The sequence below is a fragment of the Scatophagus argus genome, chromosome 21 (genome assembly GCF_020382885.2).
Source record: "Scatophagus argus isolate fScaArg1 chromosome 21, fScaArg1.pri, whole genome shotgun sequence".
Classification (NCBI taxonomy): Eukaryota; Metazoa; Chordata; class Actinopteri; family Scatophagidae; genus Scatophagus; species Scatophagus argus.
In genome coordinates, this window is record NC_058513.1 from 12,714,194 (window position 1) to 12,727,298 (window position 13,105).

Sequence of the window (13,105 nt, forward strand, 5' to 3'; positions counted from 1 at the left end):
TGTTAACGTTCATTACATCCACCTAGTTAGATTAGAGCCCACAGGATGGAAAGCGACAGTGACCGGGGGAGACAAGAGCTGTGGTGCCAGCTGAAATAAAGCCAACTCATTCCCACCCCCATGGCTGCAGGAAGTGACATCAATTCTTACCTGTCATCTTTACCCCGATACACCTCCTCATTGCGATTATCTCTTAAATACACACAGTGTGTAAAAACTCCAATAAAACAGATCTTCTTCTTTTACAGACTGGGCTTTAGCACTGTAATTAAACTCAATGATCCATTATTGAAACTGGGTGCAGCGTCAAGGACTTCTCTGCAGATACATAAAGAGGATTACATGTGTTTGATAGTTTTGATTAAGCTGAAGATTATCACAGTCATACAGCTATTTTAGCAGAGACCCCTCTCCGGCTCCTCTTGGGTGGTCTCTCAAGACTACTTTCTCTGTATGACTACCTGCTGCTTGACGGCCATTGTACAATGCAGACAGAGCACAACAGCAAGACATACACTCCTGAGGAGAGAGCCACAAAAAACACTCTGAAGCTTGAAGCTTTTGGCGTCTGCCTCACTCCTTTAAAGAGACTGTTAAATATGAGTCAGCTGTTGTGCTCGGGACTCCAACAACAGCTTTAATTCCTCTGCCTCCCCCTCCTTTGCTTAAAAGGGGGCTTTGTGCCTGTAGGGCCCCCATCAGTTACCTGCTGACAGGCCGAGCATGACTGATGAGCTGCCCGAGGCGTCCCAGTATACTTTGTCAGCTGCTCATAATTTATACATCTTATCTCCGTCAGAACAAAAGACAGAGCGCGGCTTTATGGAAATGAAAACAGAGACTTGTTTAGACTCCAGCATGTGGAGTGGATTGGAGTGATCCTACTGATAGTTGTTTCTCTCTGCAAGCAAGACGAGCTGCTTGTCTGGCTCAGAGCTCTCCACACCCATTCTGTCTGCCCACACCTTGACTGAGTGTGTGTGTGTGTGTGTGCGTGACCCTGAGAGGCCATGTGAGGTTGTTCTGGTTGTGTGTCTGGTTCTAGATGGCAGGTGACGAAGACATGAAACACAGGTTTGCTTATCCATGGACATATCAGTTGTAGTATTGTTAAGCTTTCAGGCACTACATCAAATGCATCAGATGTTAAATGGCTAGGTCTAGCTTAGCGTAGAGACAGAGGTGGGGGAAAGCAGCTAACATGGCTCTTTCAGTTCAAGCAGCAACTCCAAACCTGACGTTTTGCGTGAGTAAAGTATCTCCTTTGTTTGGCCCATATGGAACCAGGTTAGCTTCACCCGCCTCTAGTTTTTATTAAAAAAGTTCTATTTAACCCCACTCTAAAACAAGATGATAATTTCACTTTCACGTCCTTTGAATATTTAAGCAAAATATATATATATATATTTTTTTTTTAGTGTGTGCTGTGTTTCTGTTTGTTTGAGGGTATCACTGCCTCCTAGTGGTAAAATAAACACTCATGCTGCTTTAATGACAATTACAACCTAAAAAACAGATTTCTTTCTGTTACCAGTAAAATCTATATTTGCTCAAAGTAAACTAAGATGAGGATCTAAAGGTTTACTGAGTGCATGTTGTATGTCATTTGGACATAAAGATTTATAAAATATTTAAATGAGCTGAAAATGTGCTAAAATATACACGAGTGACACCTGTGATGGGAGTCTGTACGTCATAATGAATGAGATCTTGATTTGAACCTTGTGGAAGACAGTGCAGAGAACAGCAATTTATCAGTGCCGATGGAGCACGTCTCTGCTAATGTTGGATTTTTCTCCAACTGCTGTGCTTTGGTCTGTGATATTGAGAGTGATTCATTCACTGACTCAACCTCAACTACTTTGTCAGATTCAAATTGTCCTGCCAACTCTTTTTGTTTTGGTTTTCTCATGGCCTCGAACAAAATGTGGGATGTGCAATTACTTGCAGCAATTGACATTTCTGCCAACACACGCTTCTCATCCTGCTTTTGTTTTGCTTTGGTTTTTTGTGCCTTGTCAGTAAAGAAATACTCCAAGTGCAACTGTAACGGCTGGACTACGGTCTTATTGTCATGATAGATCTTAAAAAAGAGATAATCATTGGAATCTCATGTAGTTTCCCCATCAATATTCATTACTGTTTCCTTCACGACACTCTTTGTTTCCACTTTCATATAACTCTCCCAAAATCTGTTGAACTGAATTTTCTGTCCTCCCTCATTCTAAGGTGAGTGCAAATAACAAAGAGATCACTCTTGCACTAAGGGAGTGAGGTGATGGAGGGCTGCTTTATCCAGCTTCCTTTCCCCCCCCCCTCCCAACACTTGTTTTTTGCATTTTATCTAAGACAGCTCATTATATGCTACTGGAGTGTTCATACAGTTTCCTGGTTCAAAACTGCGACGAGCAAGCCAGCTGCAGCTATCAAGCAAAGAAATGAGCAGATATCTAAACTGTTCTGCTGATATCCATATCTTTGCGGGGATTCTATTCGTTGCATTTGGAGCTGGCTGGGCAGTGGATCATTTGCACCCCAGTGACAAGTACATCATCATCTGCCTGTAACCTTAGCTTCAAGAGACGATGCAGGCTTTGTTCTCCTCCAGGCTCACTTGGGGATGTTTGGCAGTGTGCTGATAGATATGATTATCCTTAATGTCAGTGCATAGCACCATCCCTGATAACAGATTCTCTCAGTAGAATCCACGCTGCTTATCTTGCTGCTATGTTGTTAAGCAGTGGCTGCCTTTCTGTGTGAGGAGATGCAGTGCAGACTTTTTTTTTTTCTTTTCCCAGAGTTGATTTTGTTCAGAGTTCAAGGGAAATGTTTACAGAGTTTATTCTTGATAAGCAATAAGTCTAACTAGAATTACTTAGGTATTTTAACATAATTCAGTCCAAGGCTGATACACAAAATTACTGATTTCCAAGACATTAAATGTGTACACACAGTGTTAAAAACCATGTGCCAAAGTGCAAACCCCTTCAATAAAGAATGTGCAATACCAATTATTCAGCAATCACTTTCACAGATGCTGAGATTACCTGCAATGAAAGCCTAATAATCAGCATCATAACACTAGCATGATTTTCCCACCAATATGACATACTTCTTGTTTGTTGTATTCTGCTTCACATATATCTATATCTCTATTATAAAAGTTTTCTAGACCTTTTTTTGTTTATGTATTTCCTTGGAAGTCCAAGACTTCCTAATTCCTCTGTGAGATAGTTGGCAGCTGTGTTAGCAGGAGACAGTAGACAACCTCACTTGACACTTGTGATGGCGTGGAGGGTGGGTGTTGACATTGTAGTAGTGGTAAAGGGGATGAGGAGGAGGAGGCCCGGGGGGGGAGCAGAGGATCCTGTTCAGCTCCACTCAGCAGCCCGGTGATGAGCCTGCAGGAGAGGACTGTGTCTGCAGATTAGAGCCAAGAGATGAGACATGGGCCTCGAAGGGGGTGGGGGGTGAGAGAGGGTTGCAGACCTGGAAATTCCAGCTGCCAGACAGTTCACCATGTGCAACACATGTCTCTCAGCACCTACTGTTCCACTATGCAAAGCCCCCTCCACCATGACGATGACAGAACAGTTCATATCCTGCGCCGGGATGATAGATATGTCATATCTCTGAAAACCCTGTTTGTCTTCCACAGGTGTATGAGCTCTTTTATTCTCCAGGCAGACAGCGCACATGGCACTTTTCGACACTCTTTTCCCCGATAGTGATTTGGCATGCAGACGGTATCAAAGGGGAGATCTTTCCCATGCAATTATGGCAGAAAATAAAGGTGATGAGGTGTGTCGCACAAAAGAAAGCAAAGGATCAAAAGGGCTGGAATGAAAGCTGATTACAATAAAGAGAGTGGCTTCCACCCACTGAATGCCACAATGAGAGTGAGTCAGTGGAGCCAGTAAATAAGTAAAGAACAGAATGAATGAAAATGCAGCAGCTACTTTGTCTAAATGCTTTCATCCGCTTAGAGCCAAAGGTGATGTCGTTAAGGTAATTGTTTTGTCTGACAAGGTAAACCAAGAAAAGCATAAAATCTTAACCTTTTAGAAGCGATAATCAAATGATGATTGACATTTCTAGCCACGCTTGGTTTATGATCAAATACCTGCAAAAATACTGGCATTCCAGGTACTCTCAGCTGTACTTTATATTTAGTACCTGGTGTTAGCATACTTACACACTAAACTAACATGCATGTTTTGCATACATACTGCTAAACTCCTATGTTAGACTAGTAATTGCGACATGTTCCAGTTAGCATGCGTACATTAGCAAAAGCAACTGTAGACTTAATTATTTGATAAATGCCAAATGACAAAGACTGTCTCACTTTGAGTACTGCAGACTGAAAGAGAAAATATAACTCAACACAATACAACAACAACAAGTAAACTTCCTATGTTGTTGACAGGATGCAGCATCACCAACCATCTTTTGTCCTTGTGAACAAGATTCTAACTAGAACGGTTTCATTGTGAGTGTTGAGGCCATTTGTGAGCACCGATGGAGTCTGTCCCAGTGGTGGGTCATTTTTCCTGGCTGTTAGAAATAGTGGGTAATTGGTCATGAGTGACCTCTCACAAAGCCGATTCTGTATTTTTTTTTTTTATTGCTAATAATGCATGATTGTTTTCTATAATCCGCAGCACCATTCCTCTTTCATCTCAACAATGATGTAAAAAAAGAAAAAGAGGAGATTTGTTGGCCAGGCAGCCCCATGCCATAGACAACTCAACTCTCTCAAAGGGATTTATCCACTGTTGTTATGACTAATACTCTGTGGATTACCAGTTAGTGAGAGGTCACCTATCACTTCTATTTCCTGCAAGTGAGACTCGTGGAGCTTGAGCGCGTTCCCTCGCTCCGACCTGAAAATTTACTTCTTGTCAGAGCAGTGAATGACAGGGCGTCATCAACACGCTCCTCAAGATCAGCCAAAGTCTGACTTGAAAGCTTTCTACTTTGAACCGAACTCAAACTTGTCACTTTCTGTAATTCAGAGGAGAAATCTGCAGCTGCTGAAATAATGAATTAAGTTGATGGACAGAATTATAGCAGGCTGCCTACCCAGCCATCCAGAGACACCCCGTTGCTCCCAAACACTGCCAGTGATTTAGCACCTCACCCGGGCAAAATGAAAGAATTGAATTTATTCACAGGGAGGTGGCAGCTTGCACTGACTCATAGCCTTTATGCAGTGGAGTGTGTCCTAATTCATCAATAAGCATGTCCTCCCTAAAAGGGCAGAGGAAGTTCATAGTCAGCAAATAGTTACTTATTTATGCGTTAAAATTCAGAGATCTAAAAGCCCTGTTTGGTGGTAACAAACCAGCCCTAAAAACTGCTGATTTTCTGTGTTGTGTTAAAATCTGACATGTGCCCGATTAATATCTGTTGTTTTTCAGGATTTATGAATTCTCAGGGTGTTGTCACAGTGGAGTGTCTGGCCTCTAGTAACCTGCTCAGCCCCCCTCTCAAAAATAGTAAAGTCCTTAAAGGGTTGATAGGTTTTCGACTGATGCTTAGCAACAGCATTCCTGTGCCTTAAGTAGCAGTAAGCCCCTCACTGCACCCTTTGATGTGGCTGTCAAGGCAGATTTATTTCCTCTTAACACATTGTCTTCTTGTCCACATACATAAAGGGATGAAAGAGAGTGATGTTTACACTTTTTTTTTTAGTTGTAATTAAATTGTGTTGCTCATGATTTTTCAGGTGACGTGAGACATACATGTTGGCGGATCATAGGGGGAGGTCTGACAAAGCAGCTTAATTTGATTTGACCAGCTGACATTTGGAAACAGGCCCTTCTTAAGGCCAACTTAATAAGTATTGTTCAGGGTGAACATGGAAATCGAGTTAAAAGTAATGTTTGCATCTGGGTTTTGTTCTATTGTTTTGTTTTCTGTTCGGGGAGCAAGCATAAAAAAGGTGCAACTTTACTTTTATCTGCAGAAATCCCCCACAAGAAAGAAAATATTTCATTCCCTTTCAGCCATTGCTGGTTCAGCAAAGTTTTTGCTTTCTTCAGACCTGACATTGAAATCCCCACAGTCATCCCGTAGCGTAAATAAGAGCAGCACAACATCAGTGCAGCTCAGGTTTTGTGCTTGTCATTGTCCTCAGTTCTGTATTTTCTCTACCTTTCAGACTTCTCGCTTGCTGCCTGATAGCTGACATATGTGTTTACAGGAACCCTAATACAACGCAACCAAGGACCCCTCACTGTGTACAAGGCTTCTTGTGAAGCCACATTTGACGTCTGCTTGGCCTAACTCCATGCGGCTCGTCTCCACTGAGCTCTGACTAACCCTCCGTGTGTTCTCATCGCTCTCACATGAGAATCAGGCAGCTGGAGAAGTGCTTGCTCTTCTTTGTCTGTTGTCAGACAGCCCACTATGTCCTCTGCCACATGTCTGCGGAAGACATGTCCAAGCGTGGCAACGCACCAGGAGTTTCCCCTAAGGGACTACATAGCATCAAACCTCGTATCCTCGTGTTTGACCTTGGACTGAACATGAGTCCAGAATAAATAAAGCAGCTCGGCCTTGCCTGAAACAGTCCAGTGCCAGCTTGGTTTCAGGAATGAGTCCAAGAATCATTTGTAATCATTTGTAAACATGTAATGGGACTTAGAATTGTTTATTGTCCCATATAACTTTTTGTTGGTTTTTGAACACCAATAAGTTGGTGACTTGTAGGCCACTTTTGTGTTAATTTATGTTGGCCTAGTGGCCAATATAAATTAACGGGTCAGAAGCTTAAGAGAAACATTAAGCTAATGCACGACAACAAACAAAGCAAACAGCTGCTGCTTATTTATGGATGCAGCTGACAGAGCACCACTACAACAACAACATTCATTTGGATGTATCGTGTTTATGTCTGTCTGGTGAGTGTGAGTTTGGTATTCACTCCTTTTTTAGACCGGTTTTATCCATGCAGCTAATTGCTAACTTTGGTCTGTTGTCTCTTAGCGTGCAGAGCTAAATGGCTGAAAACACCTTCCTCCTGCTGCTGAGGTTGATGAGAGCAGAAAGACTGAGCTAAAACAGTAAAACGTACCATAAAACCAGAACAATGAACTAAAAAAGCCTAAAAATCTAAGTTTGTCCCTATCAACTTAACATTCCAGATAACCATTTTCTTAAATGTTGATTTTCATTTGATATTTCAGCTAACTTAACTTCTGGCGCGGGGCTGAAGATCCAGTCACGTAGCATTGAAATCACATATCAGTGCCCTGCATAAATTCAACAAAAGCATTTTCTGCTAGTTGAACTTTGGATTCTTAAGTGACACTAACAGCTTGGGGAAGTGCTGGGAGGGATGACTCAAAGGGTCCACAGCTGGACGGAGGCCCTGGGACATGCCAGGCATACATATTTACTGAGTCAGTGCTGTTAATGAGCTCTTCCAGCAGTGTTCCTACTACCATCTTATTGACTAGTGCAAACAGGATTAGTTCTTGTCATAGCATCTATACAGGATTAATATCCACCACACTGTATTTAAGCAAAACACGTGTGTGGTATTTCACTGATCTTCACTGTTTGTGCTGCAGTATCATGGTTTGTGGTTCGGGTCATGAGATACAGTTTGTTATTCCCATCGCCTGCTCCTGCTCCCAGGAGCCCCGTCAAGTTTGAAACACTATCACATATTTTACCGACAGACAGTCTTTTCCCAAATCCAAGACCTTGATATATCACTGTGAGAATTTCTCTTTCTGCAGAAAAATGGTTTCTTCATTCTCTCTGATAATAACTTTGATCGCTGACAGCGAGTTGAGTCTGGCCTCCTGAATTTTCTGAGAAATGCGAGGATGTGCTCTTTGCATGAGCAGTGAGAGAAATACATCTCTTTTTTTTCTTTTTCTTTTTTTTTTTAGATGAATGAAGCAAGATGAAGAGGAGACAGTAGGGTGTCACTGAAGGTAACCGAAGTGAAGGTGTTGTTACAGGGGTTGGACCGTGTGCTTTTCCAACTCTGGCAACTGCCAACAAGTGAGTGACATTTTCATTGTTTCTGCTCTTGTTTCTGAGATACTGCATGGAGTTTTCCACTTACTGCTTACATCCATTTTTCCTTGACTGCATTTATAAAAATAATGATTATAATTGCTTTAACATAAAAATATGAACAAATATAAGCATGTTATAGATTTTTTTGAGAAGCTCAAACCCTAAAAATATCCTGCTTTGCACAGAAGAACAAAATGTGATTTTTAGATGTATTCATATATTCTCCCATGGCTTTCATTGAGGTATCCCAGTTAGCATTTCTTCTTTCTAAAAACCTGCTCCTCAGTGGAGCCAACAGAGCAATGTTTACTTAACTAAAACTTCTGACTGCGATGATTCACTGCTAAATCTAAAGGGACGACAGCAGGAGAAGACGATCTTGTATCTTTCAGTATGATACTTTGGTAAACAACATGCCTCAGCTCAGCGGGACTGTCTTCACAGCGGGGCTTTGTTGTAGACCTCAGCATAATAAAAGCTCTTGTTTGGAGATGTGAACGCCTAGTTTTCAGTTTGGACATCCCCAGTAATTTCTCACCACTAACAAAGCTGCCTGCTGCCTTCTGTGCTGAGTGGAGCCTGAGATTTAGATCTAAAGGCCTTATTTGAAAGTGCTGGTCATGCATGCAAACAAGGGGGTGCTATGAAACCATGTCCTTTGTCTGACGCACAATAGCATTTCAACCACTGGGGAACAGCTTGGATCTCCATAGAACTGGCATTACTTTCATGTCAAGTGACACTGAAGGCAATAGAGTGACCAACTTCTCAAAAAAAACCCTCCACACATTCAGCTCTTACACGCTCCCTTTTTCCTCCTCTGGTCTTTCAGAATTGCTGGATTGGGACATTATTTCATATTCTTTTAAAGTGGTGCCAAGCTATTCTCACAGCAGCAGCTTTGATCAAGTGTGTGATTTGTAGAGTACATGCTAACAGCTAAGACTTGACTGGGAGAGCTCACCCCCAGTTGATGGCTTCAGCAATCACATGTGTTTAACACAAGACAAACAAAAGTGGTATTTTGTTTCTGTTTTTGCTGTGTTTATATTCGCCTTCATAACCGAAGTGACTACTGGCTTTTTATTATAAGATATAAGATACATTCATAACACCACAGCATGCCTCATGAAAAGCAGTTTGTTTTGACACATCTGCCGAAACATGTTGGATTTATCATTTTGATGTAACGCCCCGACATGTTTCTCATCTGTCTCGTGCAGCTGAGTATTATTTCAACCTTGCTGCACAGTTTCCAGGTATAGTGGTTTGCTTTTCCACGTGTTTCTGGTTTTAGAAACGACATCATTCACTGCACACAAAACAGAAATACTAACGCTTTACTTTTTCATATTTAAAATGTTAAAGTTTCTCGGCGCCCAATACATTCAATTTGCTTTTCTTTCTTTTTTTTTTTGATTTTTTGGCTGATCAACAGTACAAAACCCAATAATGTTCAGTTTCAATTGAGGTTGTATCAAAAATAAAGGGCTAGTTTCAAGTCCTACATGAATAGTCAAGTGTCTTCTCCTAATTAGAGTGACGGGCCACTGAGGGAGAACACAGGAAAGATTAGAGAGGCAGAAACAGACAGAAAGGTGGATGGAGAAAAAACTCAAAGGGGATCTCAACTGTGGGGTTTGTGGTGGGAGGGGTCCCCTTGTTGTTTGATCAGCAGACAGGAGGAGGAGGTTGAAAAGCCCTTGATGCTGATAGTGGGCAGCGGTTTAAACCCCTGCAGTGATTGACACTTCGGCCGCTCCGGCTGAGGGCTGAGCGAAGGTGAGGGGAGGAGGGGGTTGCACACAGAGAGGCCTGTTCCTGGCTTTACATTTGCATCCTCTGCCCGTGGGTGGCTGTGTTAATAATATGGCAACTGGGAAGATTAATTGTGGACAAGCAGCAGGATTACGAGGGTCTTTGTGGGAGCAAAGGGAGCACCGGGTGGGAAAGGCCTGTGATCTGTGAGGCTGAGAGGAAATTAGTCAGGGCAGGCTGGAGCTGCCTTTTAACAGCGTACCTAAGGAAATGAAAGCCTTGTGCAAAGAGGATATTGAAATAAGTAGGCAGAAAATTGTTGACATTCTTGAGAGGCTAATATTGTTAATATTCATTGAGGCTGTGGAAAAAGAAGGCAAAAATAATTGTGAGGTGAAAAATATTTTCTTAAGCTGATTTAAGCACTCCCCGAAGAAGACGCCATACTAACTGAGTCAAATACATTACACTCATTGTAGAAATTAGAAACCATAAAGTGGCTCCTATTGCTTTGTTGTAGAAATTCGGCTCAGTTCCTGTCTTGAAACCAATTAGGAAAAATAACACAACAAAAGTAGCTTCAGTCCCATTCAGCTGTGCCTCCTTTTCTCCTGAAGAAAGAAATGAAATAGCAGGGCAGGAGTCTCATGCCACCTGTTGGATTGTCCTCACATAGCAACCCAAACTGACACAGGTGCTCATCTGCGTTCTGACCCTCGTCTGACCCTGTCCTCACCACACTGGGTTCCAAACACATGAGGTGTTTGACGCTCATCTTGTGCTACTCAGGCAGTAGATATTCGAAAGAGAATATGTTATTTAATAGCTTATGAGGAACTCGAGTATTGTAGAAATACTCAGATAACTGTCTGCTAACATGCTGTCAAATCCTCACTTTGCAACCTTTTCGCTTTCATCGATGTTTGGCTGCTGTGCTTGTTGCTTTAAGATCATTAAAAAAAATAGGCAAGCATCTGGACATTCAGGCCTCTTAATTAAAATACTGGTGTTTTTCCAATGTAAGAAAAAATCATGAAAAATGGCCTGTCATGACGAGTTTCTGAAACCAGATGACAAAGCTGGACGGCTGGCGGTGGGAGTTTCCAAACAGAAACAACAAGCTTAATAGTCGTTAATTAAATTTAATTGCTCAAAGCAAAAAAACAAAGCAAAAAAACCCCAAAACGTGATTCTCAAATAGCAAGGCTGAAATGTTCACAGTAATTTAAAGACAGATTGCTATTACCTGTTTATTCTTGATTAATTTCAGACATATTGAGCAATCCCCACTCAGGAAAATTATCTACAGCTTAATTTATTTCACTGCGAGTGTGCTCAGCGAAGGAAAAACAACATACCATACACAGAAACAAATGCCAATTATTAGCAATATACCAGGCATGCAAATTCAAGATGTGATGTTGCAGTGTGTTCTCGTTCACCAGTGAGCATTACCAGACTTCCAGCATCACTCGCCAGTATCTGGAAAGATATACAGTCGCAAATGTGTGTGTGACATGATCTGCTTTGAAATAAATTCCTCATACACTGAGCCTTTGTGATTTGTGGTCTCAAAGCTCAGCATCTGAGATGAAGTCTTGTATTTCAAATATGTTTTTAGTTGTGCCAAGATGTTGCACCACTCATTATTTTCCTCGGTTTTCTGAAGCACCATCATTTATCAGGGAGATTTATTGGCAGATGGACTTCCAGATGTTTTGAGTATCTTTTGCAATGAGAAAGAGAGCGAATGTTTGAAAAGTTAGGTCGCAACAGTGCTGTAGACATTTTATTTTATTATTTTTTTAAGAAGAAACATATGCATTGGATTAGATTTGAATGCACTTTGTGTTATCCTGATACTTTGTCCTAATTATGCTAAATCCAAAAACCTCAGTGGATGGTTCACAGAGTGTGGCCACCAGCACTCTGTGTAAGAGTTTTTAGTCTCTTCTTTCTTTGGGTCAAGATAATAGAGCTGCTGTCTTTACAGTAGAGACAACATGAAAAGGTTCCTTTGTTGCTTGGAAAAGTCTGTCCACCCAAAGCATTTTTAAAAATGGTTATAGCTCAAGGAAATTTAGCCATGCTGGTTTTATTTGGGCAAAATAAGTCACACCATAGCTCTTCTAACCTTAAGGAAGTTGTCATTTGAACCCAAACCGTGACACGTTCCCTAAACAAAGCAAGTAATTTTAGTGCCTAACCGAGTCCACAGTCCCCTTACCTGCCCCAGCATAGACATTCAGTTGTCAGATCATAAAACAAATTTATTTTTCATCAGGGATTTGTTATGGTTTTGGAAGGCAGGGAAAAATGATGTCCTGCCAATAGTGGCATCAGATCAGAGAACATTTCTGTGTGTTTTTTTTTATGATCACAGATGAATTAACTATTTAATCATTTAATTTTGAGGACTTGATAATTTCTCGTGGTGCCTAACATACTGAAAAAGTGATCAAGTCAGCCTTTTTGTGGAAATAATAATAATTCTGGTTGTTCTGGATAATCTACAAGCTCCCATGTAAACAGTTTTTAAATACAAAAAAACCCAAAAAAGAGTCCAAAGAGAGTGAAAGGAACGTAGTTCAGCAATGAAAATGAAATATGTGAGGCAGTGGCAGAAGTCATGGAGAACATTTCAAAACACAGAAACATAAAACCTGAACACCTCATTTGGTTAGATACCAGTATGAGTAAGTGAGAAACATTTTTTTACTAGGTGCATCTTATTGGATATTTCGCTTAGGCAGGATACTCAACCGAGTCACCTGAGTCAGCTGAGCTACATCATGTATTTTGCAGATTTAGCTCTTCAGAATGATCATATTTATAAGATAAAAGAATTATACATTTTCCATTTCAGTACATTTCCATTAGGGCACAGATGACAGCTACTTAAGTGGGAAGTGGGAAGTTTAATAGTGCTGTACTACAGCAGCTAATAGAGTTTAGACCAGTTGTAAAAATAGTCATATTCATGGGAAAAGATGAATGCATATTATATTAATCGACCTCTGAAGCTATGAATCACTACAAGTGAGTGGGGGGGAAAAAAGCATCTTTGTGCCTGACAGTGTTTAGCCAAAGCTAACATCTGACCTCTGGATCTGCAACTACTCAGCACAGCACTGATCACGACCCCTGTGATTAGATTATAAAGCTGCAGGATGGGACTTAGAAGAGAGCAGATGTACAGTATCACTTGACTCACTTATTTTATTTGTTTATTTATTTATTTTGCCTGTTTTTCTGTGAGGCTGATTTGATTTTTCAATGACTGATTCTGGTTTTGAGTGACCCAGCT

The 13,105-nt window shown here is 41.1% G+C and overlaps 1 long non-coding RNA gene across 2 annotated transcripts in view; it reads left to right on the forward strand.

Moving 5' to 3' along the window:
• LOC124052224 overlaps positions 1-13,105 on the forward strand; it is a 151,593-nt gene that overhangs the window by 111,840 nt on the left and 26,648 nt on the right. For both annotated transcript variants that reach the window (XR_006841970.1, XR_006841971.1), the window contains exon 3: positions 7,908-8,022. This is a non-coding gene — a long non-coding RNA (uncharacterized LOC124052224). The remainder of the gene's footprint in view (positions 1-7,907; positions 8,023-13,105) is intronic.